General features: G+C 39.9%; 1 protein-coding gene and 1 pseudogene across 5 annotated transcripts in view; both read right to left on the bottom strand.

Moving 5' to 3' along the window:
* TCF12 (transcription factor 12) overlaps positions 1-21,757 on the bottom strand; it is a 414,455-nt gene that overhangs the window by 280,176 nt on the left and 112,522 nt on the right. The gene's annotated exons all lie outside the window — the stretch shown is intronic.
* LOC133770197 (U6 snRNA-associated Sm-like protein LSm5) lies at positions 19,963-20,139 on the bottom strand (annotated as a pseudogene).

Raw genomic sequence — 21,757 nt, 5'->3', positions numbered from 1 at the left:
AGAGAGAGGGAGAGAGGGAGAGAGGGAGAGGGAGAGGGAGAGGGAGAGGGAGAGGGAGAGGGAGAGGGAGAGGGAGAGGGAGGGAGGGAGAGGGAGGGAGGGGGGGGGGAGAGAGAGAGAGAGAGAGATCCATCCATCCACTGGTCCACTCCAGAGATGACCACAACAGCCAGGGCTGGGTTAGATGGAAGCCGGAGGTTCACAAGGGTCTTCCACAAGGGTAAAAGGGGCTCAAACACTTGGGTCATCTTCAACTGCATTTCAGGCCATTAACAGGGAACTGAATGGGAAAGAAGAGCATCCCGGACACAAACTGGTGCCAATATGGGATGACAGCATTGCAAGTGGCAGCTGTATCTGCTAGACCACAAAGCCAGCCCCTGAGGTTTTTTTTTTTTTTTTTTTTTTTTTTTTTAAACATCAGAATGCTATCTCAGTACTCATTCTACATTTGAAGCTGTTATAATAAGTTGGAAAAGTTGGTCATTGTCCATGTAAGCAAAACATTCTAGAAATTTTCAATTCAGAGAATTATTAGTTTAAAAAAAGAAGGCTATCTGCCAAAAATATTTATCATGAATTAAAAATAGAAATTAAAAGTTACCAATACTATTTAAAAGAATATAATTTTAATATAAAAATAAGATCTGCAACTGGAATCTTATATACTGCCTGGGGAAATATAAATTTACACACTTTGGAAAACTGGTCGTTTTTTAAAAAGATAAAAATACACATGCTCCATGACACAACAATTCCATCTCTAGGTATTTACTCAAGATAAAACATCACACAAAGAGCTTCTCACATGAGTGTTACAAGTAGCTTTACACATAATAGATAAAAGTATAAACAACCCAGTTGACCATCAGTAAGAAAACTGGGTAAGAAACTATGAAATACTCTTATTCAATGCAATACTACTCAGCAATTCAAAAGAAGGGACTAGGAATACATGCAAGAACATGCATAAATCTTAAGAACACTATGCTAGGGCCAGCGCTGTGGCACAACAAATTAAGTCTGTGCTTGCAAAGCCAGTATTTTATATTAGAGTGCTGGTTCAAGTTCCAGCTACTCTGCCTCTGATCCAGCTCCCTGCTAAAGTGCCTTGAAAAGCAACAGAAGATGGCTCAAGTACTAATACAGAAGATGAGGATGGAATTTTAGGCCCTTAGTTTCAGTATGGCCAAGCCCCAGGCATTATGGCCATTTGTGGAGTAAACCTGTAGGGGTAGTATCTATCTTTCCCTTTCTTTCTCTGGTACTTTGCTTTTCAAACCAACACACATGTAAGTCCTTGAAAAAATGCTGAGTCAAAGAACCCAGACATATAAGACAGACTCCATTTGTATGACACTCTAAAACAGGGAAACACAAAATCATGATGATAAAATCAACTTTGTGGTTGCATCCCAGGTAGAGAGTTACCTGCGGAAAAGTATAGAGAATTTTTATTGGGCAAGAAAAATGCATTATAAAACAATTAGGAATGTATCAATGAGTTCTAATGACCACTTCTCCAAGCCTTTTCCTTTTTTTTTTTTTTTTAAGATTTATTTTATTTATTTGAAAGACAGAGTTACAGAGAGAGATAGAGACAGAGAGAGAGGTCTTCCATCCACTGGTTCACTCCCCAGATGTCCATAACAGCTGGAGCTGCGCTGATCTGAAGCCAGGAGCCAGGAGCTTCTTTCGGGTCTCCCAGGCAGGTGCAGGGGCACAAGGACTTGCGCCATCTTCTACTGCTATCCCAGGCCATAGCAGAGAGCTGGATCAGAAGAGGAGCAGCCGAGACTAGAACTAGCACCCATATGGGATGCGGGTGCTTCAGGCCAGGGCTTTGACCCACTGTGCCACAGCGCCAACCACTCCAAGCCTTTTCAACTGATATTCATGATGGTTGTTTACCACCCTAATTTGTAAAGAGCGAAATTATAAAATAATCCCAAAATAAATACAACTATCAAAACCATATCAGGATAGATATTTGGCACAGTGGTTAGGAGTGTACTTGGGATATCTGTATCCACTTGGGATATCAGAGTGCCTGGGTTTAAGTATCAGTTTTGCCCCCAATTCCAGCTTCCTGCTGATGCTCATATCCCATGAGGCAGCAGGTGGTGGCTTGGGTAACTGGGTTCCTGCCACTCCTGTGGGAGACTGAATTGCATTCTTGATTTTACCCTGGTCCAGCCCTGGCTATTTCGGGCATTTGGGGAATAAATCAGGGAACGCCAAAATCTCTGTCTCTGTTTCTCTGCCTCTTAAGTAAAAAATATAAATATACATAAATTACTTGTTAAGATGACTATTGTTAAGAAAAACACACACAGGAAAACAAGTGTTTCTAAGAATGTGGAGAACCCGGGCAAGGTTTACAGGAATGCAAAATGGTACAGACAGTATAGCAAACAGCACAGAGGTTCCCTTCAAAATAAAAGTAGAACTACCATGGAATCCAGCAACCCACTTCTTGGCATTTATTCTATACATCAGAAACCAGGATCTCAAACAGACATCTGAATTCTCATGTTCACGGCAACATTATTCACAGTAGCCATGATATGGAAACAACCTAAATGTCCACCGATGGATAGATGCATAAAGAAGATGCAGTATATACGTACCATGGAGTATTACTAGTGTTAAGGAAATGATGCCACATGTGGCGACATGGACATACCTTGAAGACACTATGCTAAGTGAAATAAGTCAGTCACTGAGGACAAATAGTGTAAAATGTTTCTTAGATAACTGAAATAATCAAACTCATACACGTAGATAATAGAATGGTGACTACATGAGGCTGGTGGTAGGAAGAAATGAGGAAATGCTATACAACAGATAAAATTTCAGTTACATACGACTGATGAAGCTGCAAACTACAAAATATTGTGTTTATAGTTAACAACAGTGTATTGTACGATTAAAAAGTGGTTAAGAGGGTAGATTTCCTGTTAAACACACTTACCACAACTTAAAAACGAATCAATATCTTAAAAACAAATAATATATTAAGTTAAAGTCTTTGGGTGTTTCAAGACAGTTTTCATATATCTAAAGGACAATAAAACGTTACAAAAAAAGAGACTAGTTTAGCATCTTTTGAATTCACTGATTTAAGGAATCATCAGTTTTCAAAACTGTGCATATAAGAAATCCATTAAAAAGATACTCAGAGGCACAAATTAATCACAATGGAATAGAACAGCCAAATTTAAAAGTCACCATAGCACAATGAATATTAAAATGCTAATTACAGCCAGTTTCTATTTTCAAAGCAATATTTTAAAAAATTGTAGTTTCTCATTTTGGTAATGGCAGAATAACTTATATTGGGCTAACCTTCAAAATAACAGTTAAAAATCATGGCAAAATTTTTAAAATCAACTATTCAAAGACAAATGAGACTGACCGAAAGTAGCCATAAATTAGAAAGGATCTAATCAGTGGAAGAACAAATACCAAACTCACTGGGTAAAATCCAAATCCATATGCTTTGTCCAGTGAGGGCCCTCCCCAGTTAACAGAAAATGTGCTGGCTGGCTAAGCAGAAAGTTAGTGCAGTTTTTGCTTAAGGATCCAGAAAATAAAATCTGGGGATGCCAGTATGGCTGGAAATTAAGGAACAGAAACACAGGAAAGAGAAACCTACAGTTAGGGAAGGTCCAAAATTTACATTTAACTTCCCCTCAAAATCCTTGGCTGAATTTGACACAATATAAACATGGGGGAGAATATAAGAAGCACAACCAAGAACAACAGCCAGAAGGCTAAAATAACTGAGCACAGATTTCAGCTGCTGGGTACCACAGAAGAAACTAATTAGGGGGTTAGTAAATAATTTGGGCTTTCTACAGACCTCCCTTAACAAAGCATACAACCAAGCCTCAAGATAATAAACCAATAATGTCTACTCACCATATCAAAAATTAACAGAAACCAAAAACTCTATAGTGTATCTTCTACACTTTATAACGTGAAATAGAAAATTACTAGGAGTGTGGAGAAATAAAAATATGACCATTAGTCAAGAAAAAAAGCACTCTATGAAAATATAGATGATGGGCCGGCACCGTGGCTCAATAGGCTAATCTTCTGCCTGGAGCGCCGGGCACACCGGGTTCTAGTCCCGGTTGGGGCGCCGGATTCTGTCCCGGTTGCTCCTCTTCCTATCCAGCTCTCTGCTCTGGCTCCGGAGTGCAGTGGAGGATGGCCCAAGTGCTTGGGCTCTGCACCCGCATGAGAGACCAGGAGAAGTACCTGGCTCCTGGTTTTGGATCAGCGCGGTGCGCCGGCCACAGCGGCCATTGGGGGGTGAACCAACGGCAAAAGGAAGACCTTTCTCTCTGTCTCTCTCACTGTCCACTCTGCCTGTCAAAAAAAAAAAAGATGACATCACATTGGAATAAGCAGAAAAGAATTACTAAGCAGCAAGTAGAAATATTCAAGTACATCAAAAATAATATCTAAACAAAAGAACACAGAGAGTCTCTGCAAGGAACTATTTAAAAAATGAAAATTCTATAATTGAAAAGTGTTAACATCTGCAGTGATAATTCTACAGAATAAGCTTAACAATGCACTGGGGCAGCAAAAGTAGTAGTTAAGTAAAACAGAACACAATATATGATTCAATATGAAAAGATAAAATGTGTTGGGAAGAACAACTAGAACTTCAGCTGTTAGGCAATACTAAAAAATCTAATATACACATAATTAAGAGTATCTGAAGCAGATGAGAAAGACAAATCCTTCCGCAAATCAGTGGAAAACATAAACTTGAAGATACAATAAACTGCTTTATCGCACCAATGCACACATCATTGAAATGAAAATACAAAGAGTTTATTTCAAATTTTTCCCTTTAGATTTCAATACCTTCTTTTTCCATATATTTTGAAAAGATTTTATTTATTTGAGAGGCAGAGTTACAGAGAGAGAGCGCGCGAGAGAAAGTCTTTCATCCATTGGTTCACGCGCCAGATGTCCTCAATGGCCAGAGCTGAGGCAATCTGAAGCCAAGAGCTAGGAGATTCTTTTGGGACTCTACTGCTTTCCCAGGCCATAACAGAGAGCTGGATCAGAAGAGGAGCAGCCAAGATGACAACCGGCACCCATATGGGATGCAAGCGCCACAGGTAGAGGATTAACCTTCTGAGCCATAGCACTGGTCCCAATATGAAGAAATTTTTTTAAGATTTATTTATTTATTTGAAAGTCAGAGTGAGAGAGAAAGAGGGGTAGAGACAGGAGAGAGAGGTCTTCCATCCACTGGTTCACTCCCCAAATGGCCACAACGGCTAGAGCTGTGCTGATCCAAAGCCAGGAGCCAGGAGTTTCTTCGGGGTCTCCCTCGTGGGTGCAGTAGCCCAAGCACTGGCACCATCTTCTACTGCTTTCCCAGGCCACAGCAGAGAGCTGGATCAGAAGTGGAAGCAGCTGGGACTTGAATTGGCACCCATATGGGATGCGGCACTGCAGGTAGCCCACTACGCCACAGCGCAAGCACTAAGAAATTTTTAATGCAACTGAAGCATTAAAAAAAGATAAATTATACAAGGGGAAATGTTACAAAGAAAGACTAACCTTTCATCAAATAATGAAGGCCAGAAGACAATGGAATGACATTCTTAAAATTCTAAGAGCAAGTCCAAGTGATCAATTTCAGTTCACAATTGATCACACTGATAGGTCTAAGAGTCAAAGGGATCACACAAACAAGACTAGTGTCTGCTAATACTAACTGATAGAATCAAAAAGGGAGAGAACAATCCAACATGGGAAGCGGGATACACAGCAGACTCATACAACGGCTGATGTCCTAAACAGCACTCTGGCCTCAGAATCAGCCCTTAAGGCATTGGGATCTGGCTGAAGAGCCCAGGAGAGTATTTTAGGCATGGAAAGCCAAGACACTCTGGGAAGAGAGAGAGAGAGAGAGAGAGAGAGAGAGAAGGACCTAAATGAAAGATCTCTGCAAGTGAGATCCCAATAGAAAGCACAGGCCATCAAAGAAGGAGGTACCTTTCTCTGAAGGGAGGAGAGAATTTCCACTTTGACTATGACCTTGTTTAAGTAAGATCAAAGTTGGCGAACTCAAAAGGCTTCCATAGCCTTGGCAACTCATGACTAGAGCCTAGGGAGATTTCTGACGCCATAAATAAGAGTGTCAAATTGTTAAGTCAACAACAGGAGTCACTGTGTACTTTCGTCTCATGTGGGATCTCTGTCCTTAATGTGTTATCCAATGCGAATTAATGCTATAACTAGTACTGAAACAGTATTTTACACTTTATGTTCTTTGTGGGTGCAAACTTATGAAATCTTTATTTAATATATACTAAATCAATCTTCTGTATATAAAGATAATTGAAAATGAATCTGGATGTGAATGGAATGGGAGAAGGAGCGGGAGATGGGAGGGGTGAGGGTGGCAGGGAAGGTATGGGGGGGGCATTGTAATCCATAAACTGTACTTCGGAAATTTATATTTACTAAATAACAGTTTAAAAAAATGATAAAAAAAAATTCTAAGAGCAAAGAAAAATGTCATCTCAAAATCACCAACCAGAAATACAAGACTGAAGGAAAATGACATGAAATGAAAAAAGAGCATTTTCCTTCTACTTTTTTTTAAGCATTTATTTATTTGAAAGGCAGATTTACACAGAGAGACAGAGATAGCAAGAGATTTTCCATCCACTGGTTCACTCCCCAAATCATCACAATGGCAGGGGCTGGCCAGTCTGAAGCCAGTAGCTTGGAATTCCATCCAGTTCTCCTACATGGGTGGCAGGGCCCAAGTACATGGGCCATCTTCCACTACCTTTCAGGCACATTAACAAGGAGCTGCATTAGAAGTGGAACACCTGGGACTCAAATTGGTGCCCATATGGAGTATCAGCATTGCAAGGCAACAACGTAACCTGGTAGGTCACTACTCAGTTCCCACTTCTGCTTTCTTAAAGACTGCTTAAATAAGAAATTATAAAGTTTTCTGAAAATGTTACAATATTTTAGTGACAAAGAATATATGGAAAAATACTTTCCCAGATTCTTAATTTTATATTAACATAGTAAAACACATACTCTGACAAGACTGTGACAAGTGTAGGGTATAAATCCTAGAGAAACTCTTAAAAATAAAGTAGCAGCAAATAAAAAGCCATTAGAGGAATTACAATTACAACTGAACACCGAAAAAAGTTGATTAATTCAAAAGGAATCAGGAGGAGAGAATATTGACCAAAAAATTCAATGTCACAAAGGAAAACAAACAGTAGGATGATGGAATTAAATATATCATCAGTAAGAGATATTAGAGAAAATGTAGAGCAATCAGAATTTTCACACATTGCTAGTCGAAGTATAAAATGGTAAAACTACTTTGGAAAACTCAGTCGTTTTTTTTAGAATTCAACTACTTTTTTTTTTTTTTTTTTGATAGGCAGAGAGAGAGAGAAAGAGAAAGAAAGGTCTTCCTTCTACTGGTTCACCTCCAATGGCTGGCGCGCTGTGCTGATCCAAAGCCAGGAGTCAGGTGCTTCTGCCCAGTCTCCCATGCGGGTGTAGGGCCCAAGCACTTGGGCCATCCTCCACTGCACTCCTGGGCCACAGCAGATAGTTGGAATGGAAGAGGGGCAACTGGGACAGAATCCGGCGCCCTGACCGGGACTAGAACCTGGTGAGACGGCGCCGCAGGCAGAGAATTAGCCTCGTGAGCCACGGCACCAGCCAACAATTAAACTACTTCTTTAATGACTTAGAAATTCCAATAATTGAATTTACCTAGGAGAAATGAAATATCTACACACAGAATTACACCAGAAGAGTATTTGGTCTAGTGGTTAAGATGCTGGTTGAGATTTTCACAACAAAGGAGTACTAAGGTAATGGTCTCAGTTCCACTCCCAATTCCAGCTTTCTACTAATATACACACCCTAGGTGGCAGCAAATGATGGCTCAAGTACTTGGGACTTGCTACCAAGATGGGAAATCTGGATTGAGTTCCTGGCTCCCAGTTTGGAGCTGGCCCAGTAGTGGCTGTTGCAGGCTTTTGGGAAGTCAATAGGTGGGTGGTAGTTCTTTTCTGTCTCTGTCTGTCTCAGTCTATCACAAAACAATACATAACACAACACAACACAATGAAACAAAACACACAGTAGTTAAAAACTTCTAATACCCTCAACTGCCTATTAATACCTAAATGGATAAACAGATGAGGGCTTATTGACACAACTACTATTTGGGAACAGAAAAAAAAAAAATTGCTACATATTATATCATCACACTTACGCAAAACTCTACAGTGGCAAAAGTGTGGTGATAAAAGCAACAAATGGTTGTTTGGGGTGGGAAGGGGTTCACTGGAAAGGGTAAGAGGAATGTCTCCGGAGTACTGTAGGCTGGATCTCCCAGAAAGCAGACTGAGATGGATATTTCTGAAAAAGAAGTTCACTGGGCAATAATCTCAAGCTCAGTATCCATGATGAGTTAAAGGAGATACAAAAGGGAATAGAGACGTTCAATTGCAGTACACTAGCAAAAAAAATGCCTTGGCTTATTACATAAGGAGTTCTTAACATCCTCAGACCCATCCCTTCAAGCCACCTCTCCACTGACTAGTCACTGGACCTCCACAAAGTGAATGTGACCATGATGAAGGTGACTCTCTTCAGCACAGGGCAATTCTTAAGAGTTTAATTCTAGTCAATTAGCCACTAACACTCCCAGCAGCTGGAGGAGTAAGTGTTCAGTCCTCAAAAACACTGAACTGTGTCCACTACATGCCAACATAGAAAAGTTTTAAATCTTAGACATGCATTTGTTAAGTTTATTGAATAACACATTTAAGATCCATACTTTTGGGAACCCAGAGAAGAAGTCAAACAGCCATAAATTGCATTCGTTAACAATCTAACTTAACATAAAACAAAATGATGCATGAAAAACAATTAAATATTTGTGCCATTTGTGAAACAGTAAGTAAGAGGTATTTTTCCATCATAGTACAACTTTAGTAGAAGAATATGATGGAGGGTTGGTAAATCAACCCAATTATACTTGGGAGACTGACTAATTCTTAAAGGTTGAGAAGGTAAATGCAATGTTACTTTTTAAATTTTAATGCAAGCTAAAAATTCTTATTAGGAATATGCAGCTTACACACAGTGAAGAAAAGGATTCTTCAGTTAAGACTGATATTTTGTTAATAAAATTTTCAATATTTGACTTACCTCATAACCCAAAGGAAAGTGAGCAAAAACAAGAATTCTTGTATTTTTGTGACACTGAAGTAAGGTACGTCTGTCTAATATTTAAAAGTTCATCTTTCTAGTATCTTTTTTTCTATTTTCAATTTACTTTCAATAGACAGAGAAAAACGTGCTATTTCTTTTTATTTTTTTATTTTTTTGGACAGGCAGAATTAGACAGTGAGAGAGAGAGAAAGGTCTTCCTTTTCCATTGGTTCACCCCTCAAATGGCCGGTGCGGCTGGCGCACTGCGCCGATCCAAAGCCAGGAACCAGGTGCTTCCTCCTGGTCTCCAAAGCGGGTGCAGGGTCCAAGCACTTGGGCCATCCTCCACTGCCTTCCCGGGCCACAGCAGAGAGCTGGACTAGAAGAGGAGCAACCGTGACAGAGTCCGGCGCCCCAACTGAGACTAGAACCCGGGGTGCCGGTGCCGCAGACAGAGAATTAGCCAAATGAGCCAAGGCGCCTGCCGAAAAATGTGCTATTTCAAGAGGTATACATTGTGCAGTTATCAAGGCAAAGAAATTAACGTATCTATAGCCTGAAGTACTTATTATTTCTTTGGAATGAGAAAAATTAAAACCTATTACCCATTTTGAAATATATATTATTATTGCAATAGTTACCTGCTGTGCAGAAAAATCCCTCCTACCTAATTATAACTTTGTAACTCTCTGACCAACATCTCCCCTTTCCCTGTCCATACACCCCATCCTACCTCTGGTAATCATTCTACCCTTCACTTCTGTGAGTGCAACATTTTCAGATTCTATATTAAGTGACTTCAGGTGGTATTTGTTTCTCTTTATTTGCAGCTTATTTAACATAAATGTCTTTTATGTTCACCCATGTTCTAATAAATGACTAATTTCCTGTTTTTTTTTTTAAATTAAGGCTGAATAATCCATGATCTATGTATATAGCTATGTATCTATCACCTATCTAATCTATCCATCTATCAATCTCACAGAAAGATATAGGTATATGTATATCTCACATTTTTTAATCCATTCAACTGCTGATGGACATTTAGGTTGTTTCCAAATATTGTCTACTAGGAATAATGCTACAATGAACATGGAAATGCATATACCACTTGTGCTTACTTAGACCATCTTTCACGTATTTAAAATGCTTTGCAAAAAGCAACAGCAAGGGCAAAATACTCTGAGTTGGCAATATTTCCTGGAGTAGGAACTATTCACCCTGAGTTTGTTCTATGTCCTTTGGCTAAGGTAGCCATAATCTTCCTCTTAAAACATTCAACCTGGGGCCAGGACTGTGGCGTAACAGGTTAAGCTGCCACCCACAGTGATTTTATCCCATATGGGTGCCAGTTCCAGTCCCAGCTGCTCTGCTTCTGATCCAGCTCCCTGAGAATGCACCTGGGAAAGCAGCAAAAGATGGCCCAAGTCTTTGGGGCCCTGCACCCATGTGGGAGACCCAGATAAAGCTCCTGACTCCTGGCCTTAGCCTGGCCCAGGTCTGGCCATTGCAGGCATTTGGGGAGTGAACTAGTAGATGGAAGACCTGTCTCTCTTCTATAATTCTGCCTTTTGAATAAATAAATAAATCCTTTTTAAAAGATTTTATTTATTTATTTGAGTGGTAGAGTTACAGCCAGAGGGAAAGACAGAGAGAAAGGTCTTCCATCCACTGGTTTACTCCCCAGATGGCTGCAACAGACAGAGCTAGTCTGATCTGAAGCCGGGAGCCTGGATCATCTTCCACTGCTTTCCTAGGCCATAGCAGAGAGCTGGATCAGAAGAGGAACAGCCAGGACTAGAATCGGTGCCCATATGGGATGCCAAAACAGCATGCAGAGGCTTAGCCCACTAAGCCACAGCACCAGCCTCCTAAATAAATAAATCTTTTTTTTTTTTTTTTTTTTTTTGTACAGGCAGAGTTAGACAGTGAGAGAGAGAAAGGTCTTCCTTTTGCCGTTGGTTCACCCCCAAGTGGCCGCTACAGCCGGCGTGTTGCGGCCAGTGCGCTGCGCTGATCTGAAGCCAGGAGCCAGGTCTTTCCTCCTGGTCTCCCATGTGGGTGCAGGGCCCAAGAACCTGGGCCATCCTCCACTGCACTCCCAGGCCACAGCAGAGAGCTGGACTGGAAGAGGAGCAACTGGGACAGAATCTGGAACCCTGACTGGGACTAGAACCCGGGGTGCCGGCACTGCAGGCGGAAGATTAGCCTATTGAGCCGCGGCGCCGGCCTAAAATAAATCTTTAAAAAAATTCAACTTAAAGAATTCACAAAAATGAATACCTAATTTCCCTAATTAGTTTGACTTTTTTCTATTAGAGAAACAAAACTAGCAGAATACAGGGAACGTTGTGACTACCAAAGCTGGAGCAAAGACTTAAAAAAATACATACATATGGAAAGTTGGACTGAAATTCTTAGGTTTCACATTGACTAACTATGTGCTGACCCTTCTAGGTTCTCACTATAAAATGGGACTTGACAAGAGTATGCAAACCCCAAGAATGGGGCTTGATTAAATGAGAGAATGTTTGTCAGACTCTTGGTACAGTGTCTGTCAAACACTAAATGCTCAGTTTGTAAGCTATAAGAAACTGTAAAGAAGATTTTTACATTTCCATTGTTAGAAAACTCATTTGGCAATCTTTCTACTGAGGAAAACTGTGGGAGGTAGCCATCTGCTGCTTAAAAAAGTGGCTGAGTTTAAGTTGGAGCTTCCACTTGGGGTACTGCATCTTCAAATATTAGTTCCTGGGGCCAGCGGTGTGGCAAACCAGGTTAATGCCCTGGCTTAAATTGCTGGCATCCCGTATGGGCACTGGTTCGAGGCCCAGCTGCTCCACTTCCAATCCAGCTCTCAGCTATGGCTGGGATAGCAGTAGAAGATGGTCCAAGTTCTTGAGCCCCTGCGCCAACATGGGAGACTCGGAAGAAGCGCCTGACTGCTGGCTTCAGATCGGCACAGCTCCAGCCGTTGAGTCCAGTTGGGGAGTGAATCATCGGATGGAGGAACCCTCTTCCTCTCTCTTTTCTTTGTGTAACTCTGGCTTGCAAATAAATTAAAAAAAAAAAAAATATATTAGTTCCTGCATGACTGAGCTATCCATGGCCTTCAAGAGCAAATAGCCTCTGTGCTTAAGGCTCTCCAATACAATGACTTTTTATTTACCATAAATGATATAGAAGATGTTGTTCCTCAAAGCCTAACCACGGAATCTAACAGTGACACAATCCTGAGCCTACTGTTCTTTAAATGTCCTTGGGCTGAAGAGGCAATCAGGTTTACGTCAAATCAAATTTTTTCCTACTTTTGATGAGGAGAAAGCAAACCTCTAGGAAATGGGGTAGGGGAGATTTTTGTATTATCAGAAAAAAAAGATTTGAGGTAGTAGTACAAACATCGTTCACATTATGTGACTTATGTCACACTATTGCGGTATGTACTGTGATGCAGTGGGTTAAGCTGCCCCCTACAATGACTACACACCAATGCCAAATTGAGTGCCAGTTAGAGTCCAAATGCCAGAAAGAGTTCCAGCTGCTCTGCTTCTTATACAGCTTCTGTTAATGTACCTTGGAAAGCAGTGGATATTGGTCCAAGTACTTGGGCCCCTTCACACATGCGGGAGACCCAGATGGAGTTGTTTGCTCCTGGCAGCCATTTGGGGAGTGAACCAGCAGATGAACACACACACTCTCTCTCACACACATACACACACACTTTTTATCTTTCTCCCTCTCCTTCCCATTGTTCAAATAAATTATGCTTTATAAAGTCACACTGCTTTTGCCTTTTTCTTCTAACACTGTCTACTGGAATGAGATAGCACACAAAATACCTGGAAAGCATCTTGCATGTAGGAGTTTCTAAGTATTTATATCACTTGCTTTCACAAACATGTCCCTGTACTATTCAAAGATAAAACATAATAAAAAATATCATCATTATTTCACTGTTTTCTATAATGGCCTAATTACATATTGTTTTCTACAATTTAACAATTTCTATTCAATAAGTACTTAGTACAGATCTGCTGTAAGAATCAATCTTTTGTTATTCACTCCCCGACCTATAAGTCACATTGTTATTTTCTATATCTTCTGAATGGTAGTTCATAATCACCACAAATGACCAAGCCAGTGAACGTTAACTAATCAGATGATGTCTTCTCTGGAGATGTTCCCTTCTGTTTTATATTCAGTGACCTCAAAGCATATTTTTAAGAAAAACATAACAAATTTTGAAAATACTAAATTGTAACCTAAGCGAAAGGTGCCATTCTAAAAACAATCCTCTAAGAAACTTACATAAGAGAAGACATTTAGTCTAGTGGTTAAGACACATGCATCCCCCATCAGAGTTCAATTCCCAGTTCTAGCTCCTGACTCCAGGCTCCCATCAATGCAGACCCCTTTGGAGGCAGCAGTGATGGTGACAGTTGAAGCAAATGGGTTCCTGCCACACATGTAGAAGACCTAGATTGTGTCACCAGCTCTTAGCTCTGGCCTTGGCACAAACCCGGCTATACAGAGTAAACCGCCTTGTACTGTCTCTCAAATAAATAACAAACAAATTTAACAAAATATGTGACTGAAACAACAGTAAGTTCCAATTCAGAGTAATGCTAAATATGCCTTTAATTTTCACCAGAAAAATGTGTAAAAGCAAAACTGAAAAAAAGCAGGTTAACAGCTAGAAAAGAAAATTAGTAAGGTCAATAAAAGCACATCTGGAACTCTGACGACTCACGCAACAAGAACGAATGCCTATAAATTTTCTCTAATGAACAAGAAGTTCATTAAAAATAATAGTAAAATGCTATTTTAAGAAATATCAAACTCCACGCAATTTAAGAATACATAGGCAGGGTCCAGCGCTGTGGCACAGCAGGTTAACACTCTGGCCTGAAGCGCTGGCATCCCATATGGCTGCCGATTCAAGACCCAGCTACTCCACTTTCGATTCAGCTCTCTGCTATGGCCTGCAAAAGCAGTAGAAGATGGCCAAGTCCTTGGGCCTTTGCACCCACGTGGGAGACCCAGAAAAAGCTCCTGGCTCCTGGCTTCAGATTTGCGCAGCTCCAGCCATTGCGGCCAGTTAGGGAGTGAACTATTAGATGGAAGATCTCTCTCTCTCTCTCTCCCTCTCTCTCTCTGCCTCCCCTCTTTCTGTGTAACTCTTTCAAATAAATAAATAAATCTTTAAAAAAAGAATATATAGGTAAATTTGTAAGAAAAATTCAAAATTCAAACACTAGAGTGCATAGTAGCACAATACGGCATGTTACTGAATAGGTGTAATGTGTGTTCTGAGCGTGTTCACATGTATAAGATTACATAAATTCAAGACAGTAGTACTTATACCAGTTTTTTTACTTTTCCATTCAATTCAAAATGTTTTCTTGTTTCCCATTTGACAGAGTCCAATCTGAATGCACAAAAACATCCTACTTTATTTTTCTTTTTGTAAAGTTTCTTTTGATAAAAAGTATTAAAAACTATTGAAAATGCTTACTATGGGAACTGTATAAAACTATTAAAAACTATATAAAACTATATAAAAACTATTCAAAATGCTTACTATGGGAACTATTTAAAAATAATGCACAGGGGAAAAATGGGAATGAACTATAAATATCAATAACAGTTTGTTTCGAAAAGCAGGACCACTACTTTTTTCCTTTTCATGTTTTTTTAAATTTTTGAAAATAGTTTATATTATTTGTAATTATTTAAAAAAATATTGGGATGGGAGGCAGCATCAAATAAGTAAATTCTTTAAAAAGAAGAAGAGGAAAAAGAAGAACACACAGTTCCTCCAAAGACACACAAATGGCTAACAGGCGTATGAAAAACTATTCAGTATCATTAAACATTACAGAATTGCAAATCAAAACCACATACCCTCAACATCTGTTAAAATGAACATTATTAAACAGAAAATAGCAAGAGGTAGCAAGAATGTAGAGAAACAGAAGCCCTTGGGTACTACCCATAGGAAAATAAAATAGTATGGCCTTCATGGAAAACAGTAAGGTGTTTCTTCTAAAAATTGAAAACAGAACTTCCATATTACCCAGCAATCTCACTTCAGGATATCTGTCTAAAGGATCTCAAAGACATATCTGCACATCCATTCTCACTGCAGCATGATTCACAATGGCCAGGATATGAAAACACCTAAATGATCATCAGTGGATGAATGAATAAGAAAATATAGTACACAGTATATACATACCATGTAATGTTTAAAACTGAAGAAAATCCTATCATTTGTGACAACATGCATGAACCTGTAAGACCAACATGCTGGGGGCCAGCACCGTGGCGCAATAGGTAATCCTCCGCCTGCGGTGCCAACATCCCATACAGGCACCGGTTCTAGTCCCAGCTGCTCCTCTTCCAATCCAGCTTTCTGCTGTGGCCTGGGAAAGCAGTGGGAGATGGACCAAGTCCTTGGGCCCCTGCACCCACATGGGAGGCCCGGAAGAGGCACCTGGCTCCTGGCTTCAGATTGGCTTAGTTCCGGCTGTAGCCATTTGGGGAGTGAACTGACAGAAGGAAGACCTTTCTCTGTCCCTCTAACTGTCTGTGACTCTCTCAAATAAATAAATAAAATCTTAAAAAAAGAACAATATGCTAAACAAAATAAATACTGTATGATTCCATTTACATACAGAATCTAACATAGTAAAACTATATAAAATGGAATGGTGATTGCATAGACTGGGAAGAGAGTAAAAGGAGAAGCTGTTGTTCAATGGATATGTGTCAGTCATTCAAAAGGAAACAATTTCAGAAATCTGGTGTACAAAATATATCATATACCATAGTCAACAATATGGTATTATCAACTAAAAAATACTATGTAGCAGCCATTTAGCCTCACAACTAAGAGGCACATGTTCCACATCAGAATGCCTAGATCAAATTCGCAGCTCCAGCTTCTGACTCCAGTTTTCAGCCAATGCTGATCCTAGGAGGCAGCAATAATATCTCAAGTCACTAGGTTCTACCACCTACATAAGAGACCTGGGTTGTATTCCCACCTTCTATCTCTGTTTCCAAGCCTGCCCCCACAGTTGTAGGCATTCAGAGAATAAGCCAGCCAATGGGAGGTCTAGTTCTTCCCCTTTCAAACAAATAAAAAATAATTTATTTTAAAAAAATTTATTAAGAGGGTAGATCTCACATATTTTGAATCACAATAAAAAGTGTATCTAGGCCGGCACCTTGGCTCAATAGGCTAATCCTCCACCTGCGGCGCCGGCACACCGGGTTCTAGTCCCGGTCGGGGTGCCAGATTCTGTCCCAGTTGCTCCTCTTCCAGGCCAGCTTTCTGCTATGGCCCGGGAGTGCAGTGGAGGATGGCCCAAGTGCTTGGGCCTTGCACCAGCACGGGAGACCAGGAAAAGCACCTGGCTCCTGCCTTTGGATCAGCGCGGAGCGCTTGCCACAGCGCACCAGCTGCGGCAGCCATTAGAGGGTGAACCAATGGCAAAGGAAGACCTTTCTCTCTGTCTCTCTCTCTCTCACTGTCCACTCTGCCTGTCAAAAAAAAAAAAAAAGTGTATCTAGTAATTCATTTGAACACATATATATATATATATATAAATAACATTATCCAATAGAGGGGAGAAAATTCTCTGTTTTGAATAAAACAAGAAAAAACAAGAATATCCATTTCTTTTAGTCATTATCTTTTTATTTCTAAACAAATGCTCTGTTTTTATTCCCTTATCTTCGTTTTCCTGAGATTTCCATTTTTTTAAACGAGTGAATTGGGTCAAACGGGCTTAAATGCTTTACAGACAAGGAAAAAACTGCACTAGAACCAACGTATCCATCTTCTTCATCCTCATCACCCATTTGTCTTCTCCCTCTTCCTTGTTTTTCTTGCTCTTTCCAGCCTTGAAGACTCCTTTTTTGCTGCATCAGGCTTTCCTTCAGCTTGATATGCAGAGATATCCTGTGGCATTTTTCCTTCTGGTTAGTACCCTTCTTTTCATCAGGCTGCTTGCTGTCTGCAGCAGTGTTATTCCACATCTCTCCCAGTATTTTTTTTACCGCCCAATGGATAGGCCACGATGTTCTCCTTTGATTTTTGGGTGACAGAACAGAGTAAGACAAAAATGAAAGAGGCCTCTTGAGTGCACTGGGATCCTTCAAGTTCTTTCTTGTTTCCTCTTTAGGAAAGATACAGGTTTTCATTTCTGTTTCAGGTAACGAGTCTTGTCTGCCTTTCCCATGTCTTCAAGTTTTTCCTTCTCTTGAGCAGACATGGTCTTCCACCTCTCTGAGCACTTCTTAAAACCTCTTGAGAAGCTGAAGGAAGCATCTGCGTGCTTCTCTTGTGCTTCTCCCAGCAAGTCTGCAGAACTACATATGATGACATCTTGTCTCTTGACTTCTTAGGATCTCCTTTGTCCTTGTTTAGTTTCTTTTGCTTTGTTTTTTAAAAAGCTTTCCTTGCAGAAAACTTTTGCTGAGAGCAAGGAGAAGCTGTGAGCTCCTCCACTGAGAACCGTAGCAGGGTGGCTGCCATAATGCCAGGCAGCTCCACTTCCTGTTGGCTTGGCCCTGGGATATATTCTCCCTTTATCTTAAAATAAAGGTGGCTGCTTTTATTTCCCTTTACCTATGGCCATCTGGTGAGCCACAACATGACTCAGACTGACAGCCAGCTGAGGATTCACTTTCATTTAGTCCCATAAAATAAAGTGAAAGGGTATTTTAGTAATTATATCAAGCAAATGGTCACAACAGGCAAGGGGTGGAAAATGGCAAATATTCACAATATACAATACTCTGCAAACATAACAAGAAGGGATTCTAACTATGGGCCCTAATCCAAAGATTAGGAAAAATAGTGTGCAGTAAGCTTTTGAAGTAGTGGTCATGTCTTCTTATGTCACTCAAAATAATTTTCATGAATATGAAGAAAGACAGTACACTAGTAATGGGATTATGTAAAACAATAAATGGATTTTAACAAATGTGAAAAGCAGCATTCTTCATACAAACTAAATGGCTGCTATAAATTTCCAAAGACCATTTTCTTTACCAAAAAGAAAAAAAAAAACTGCAATTACTTTTGCTTTTGTATAAGTGATATCTTTGGGTATTTTTAGTTCTAAGAGTTGCCAAAATAAGCCCATTTACATGTGATGCCTGTCAACTAGCAAATTTACATTTAGATTTTGTTGGCATTGGACCCTGCATTCTGTTCCCTTTTTTGTGCCATTGTTGTTTTTAGGTTTGGCAGTAGCTCTTGATCTTTGTTTAACTTAGTCCCTTTGTCTAACTTCTGCACTATATACACATTGTAAAATTAGCATGGAATAACACTTCAGCTTCCATCACCACAATTAATTCCCACTGTGTAAAGGCTTGCAAATTATGCCTATGTGGCTCCAAATTTAAAAAAACAAAAAGATGTAACACCTAATTTCTCCACCTGAAGAAGACACAGAAAAGCAAATAAGAGCACTTGGTTCTACAGCACTGCAAAAGATTCGTGATGATGACATTTAATTTTATTGTATTAAAATCTGAGTAATTAGAAAATAGAGATTTCAACAGAGTTAAATCTGTTTGGCAGTCAAAATACCCATCTTTTAATTTCTATTGTATTTTTCTATTTGTCTTCAAATGTCTTTTTTAAAGATTTTTATTTATTTGAGAGGTAGAGTTATAGAAAGTTAGAGGGAGAGACAGAGAAAGGCCTTCCATCCATTGGTTCACTCCCCAAATGGCCACAACGGCCAGAGCTGAGCCTATCCAAAGCCAGAAGACGGGTGCTTTCTCCTGGTCTCTCCCATGTGGGTGCAGGGTTCTAAGCACTTGGGCCATCTTCTAATGCTTTCCCAGGCCACAGCAGAGAGCTGGACTGGAAGAAGAGCAGCCGGGACTAGAACTGGTGCCCATATGAGATGCCGGTGCCGCAGGCAGAGGGATTAACCTACTGTGCCGCAGCACTGGCCCCTCAAATGTCGTTTTAACTTACACAGAAGTATCCAATGTAAGGTTAATGATATCCTGCCTCAAACTCATCATGTAATTGAGAAAGTGATAGCTTAATTTGTAAAAGTTAATACTTGAGAAGCTAACTACAGATTCATATAAGCAAATCATGCAATGGACCAATAAAAAGGGATTTTTTTTAAAGTTCATCCTTTTATTTGGAATAATTTTTGCTTGAGAATCAAATGGCCATATAAATGAGAAAGTAGATAGTTGTAAAATGACAGGCAACAAAGTGGCCAAACAACTACAATCTTCATTCCACTGACCATTGCTGTATAGTACATAAAATAACAGTTAACCAGGAGCCAGCATTGTGGCATAGCAAGTAAAGCCGCAGCCTACAGTGCCAGCATCCCATATGGGCGCCAGTTCTAGTCGCAGCTGCTCCACTACCCATCCAGCTTCCTGCTAATGCACTTGGAAAAGAAGTAGAAGATGGCCCAGGTCCTCAGGCCCCTGTACCCACATGGGAGACCCAGGCGAAGTTCCTGGCTCCTGGTTTCAGCCTGGCCCAGTCCTGGCTGTTGAGGCCATTTAGGGAGTGAAGCAGTAGCTGAAAGATACTCTGTCTCTTTCTCTCTTCTCTCCCTCTCTCCATAACTCTGCTTTTCAAATAAATAAATGTTTTGAAAACTGTGTTGTTGCCATCATAAGACAATAAAGAACCTAGCATAAGTTAAGGAAATCCGCTCATACTTTAGACCTTTCTCCTGCAGGTACCAGCATTTTTTAAATAATATTTTCATTTAGTAAAATGTGAACTAACATGGTGATCCTTCTTCCTTCTGGTGTGACATTTTCTAATACCATATTGACAAAGTCATCAAATCCTAGAAAATCACCAACAATTTCTTTACCACTCTTCATTACAATGTGAATTATTGATCCTATACATTTATCCACGAACTCTAGTGCAGTAGCTAGGACAGGTTGGTAATAATGTTAGGCACCATGGCTATACCAAAAGCTGTCCAAGAGGGATTTATATGAGTTTGATCTTCAGTACCCTGTAATAGTGCATTGTAAAATATATATGAATAGCTTATAAGCACATAAGCAGAGATTTTGACTGTAATAACTTTTACAACCCCCAACTATATAATCAGTAATAAATTCAGTTGCTTTCATATCCATAGTAAGAGTAAGGTAATTGCCCTAAATGCTATATTTTACCACAATCAAGGAAGCAACATCAATAGAAAAATTCAAAGGAACTACTTTTACTGTCTATGAACTTCCATTTGTATTTACATCTGATCATAAAGTACTCTTGATGCTCTATGAACTCACGGCTCTTCAAAAACAAATAAATCATAGAATTAAGACACTATCTGCAAGGGCTTTTATCTTCTCCTGCTGAATACCATTCTTAAAAAAGCTGTTTCTTCATTTGATGCTTGAGCTCTTCCTCATACCCACTTCCAAAGGAGAGGAGACAGTAAAGCTTTTTTTTTCCCAGAAAGTCAAACTTCCACTATTCAGCCATTTCTCATGGAACTCCTTTCCATCTGTTTCATTGACGGGTCAGTCACGTTATACACTGGTGAAGATAAATGGAATCCACCAGTGAAGATAAATGGAATAAAATCAATATACTTTTTAAACCAAAACTGATTAATTTGAAGTATGAAAAGCCATCACACATGCCAAGATAGATTCCAAAATCAAATACACAGTCCATGGTATTAAGAAAATCAGGAATTTAAACTGCACAAGAAATTAAATGGTTCGGAATCCTTTGGATGACAGCCAAGCATGACTTCTGAGGAGGTCAGTAACTGCAGCACCTTAGTAAGTAACAGTTATTATGTCAGAGGGGAGGGAGAATAACATTTGTACTTAAGGAAGTCCAGAAGAAACCCTAAGCTATACAAGTAACTGGGTCTCATGATTCTTGATAAGCTGGTATGGAGTAAGGAGATGAAGGTTCACTGACAGAATCAGCAAGCAAAAGTAGAGAAGGAACCAAACTTGTTTAAAGGGAAGGAGCTGGAGAAGAGATCAAGACTAACGTCTCTGAGACTTCCCTGAGAAGATATGGAAGTGTAATGTCAAAAGTAACCCATATCCAGTGGGGACAGTCCTTCATCCTGGGAAAGGAGGCCACCCTTTAATCTGTCAGGCAATGCAAGTTAGTGGGCAACCTGGTGCTAAAGCATTTGTAGACAACCTGCTTCTGGGTTGGGATTTCATATGAGGCAGAGCAGCTCAGTCACTGTGATCTATTGAAAGCCAGCCCTCGAGACACAAGGGTTTGTAAAAGAAAAAAAAAAGGGGGGGGGGGGGAGGAACCCATAGGCATGCCATTTTTAAAGACTTATAAAAAAAAAAGATATGTCTGAATTAAGGATTTCTGGAGCGTCATGGTTAAGGATCTACAGAAACAAAAACAGGGAGGAAAAACACCAAAGTATACGGAAAAGTGTAAATTGATTCCATAAGTGATCAAAAAACACAAATACCTCCAACAGGGAAATCAAGTCAA

The sequence above is a fragment of the Lepus europaeus genome, chromosome 11 (assembly GCF_033115175.1).
Source record: "Lepus europaeus isolate LE1 chromosome 11, mLepTim1.pri, whole genome shotgun sequence".
In the NCBI taxonomy this organism is placed as follows: Eukaryota; Metazoa; Chordata; class Mammalia; order Lagomorpha; family Leporidae; genus Lepus; species Lepus europaeus.
The sequence above is the reverse complement of the archived record's forward strand: the minus strand, read 5'-3'. Positions and strand labels throughout refer to the sequence as shown.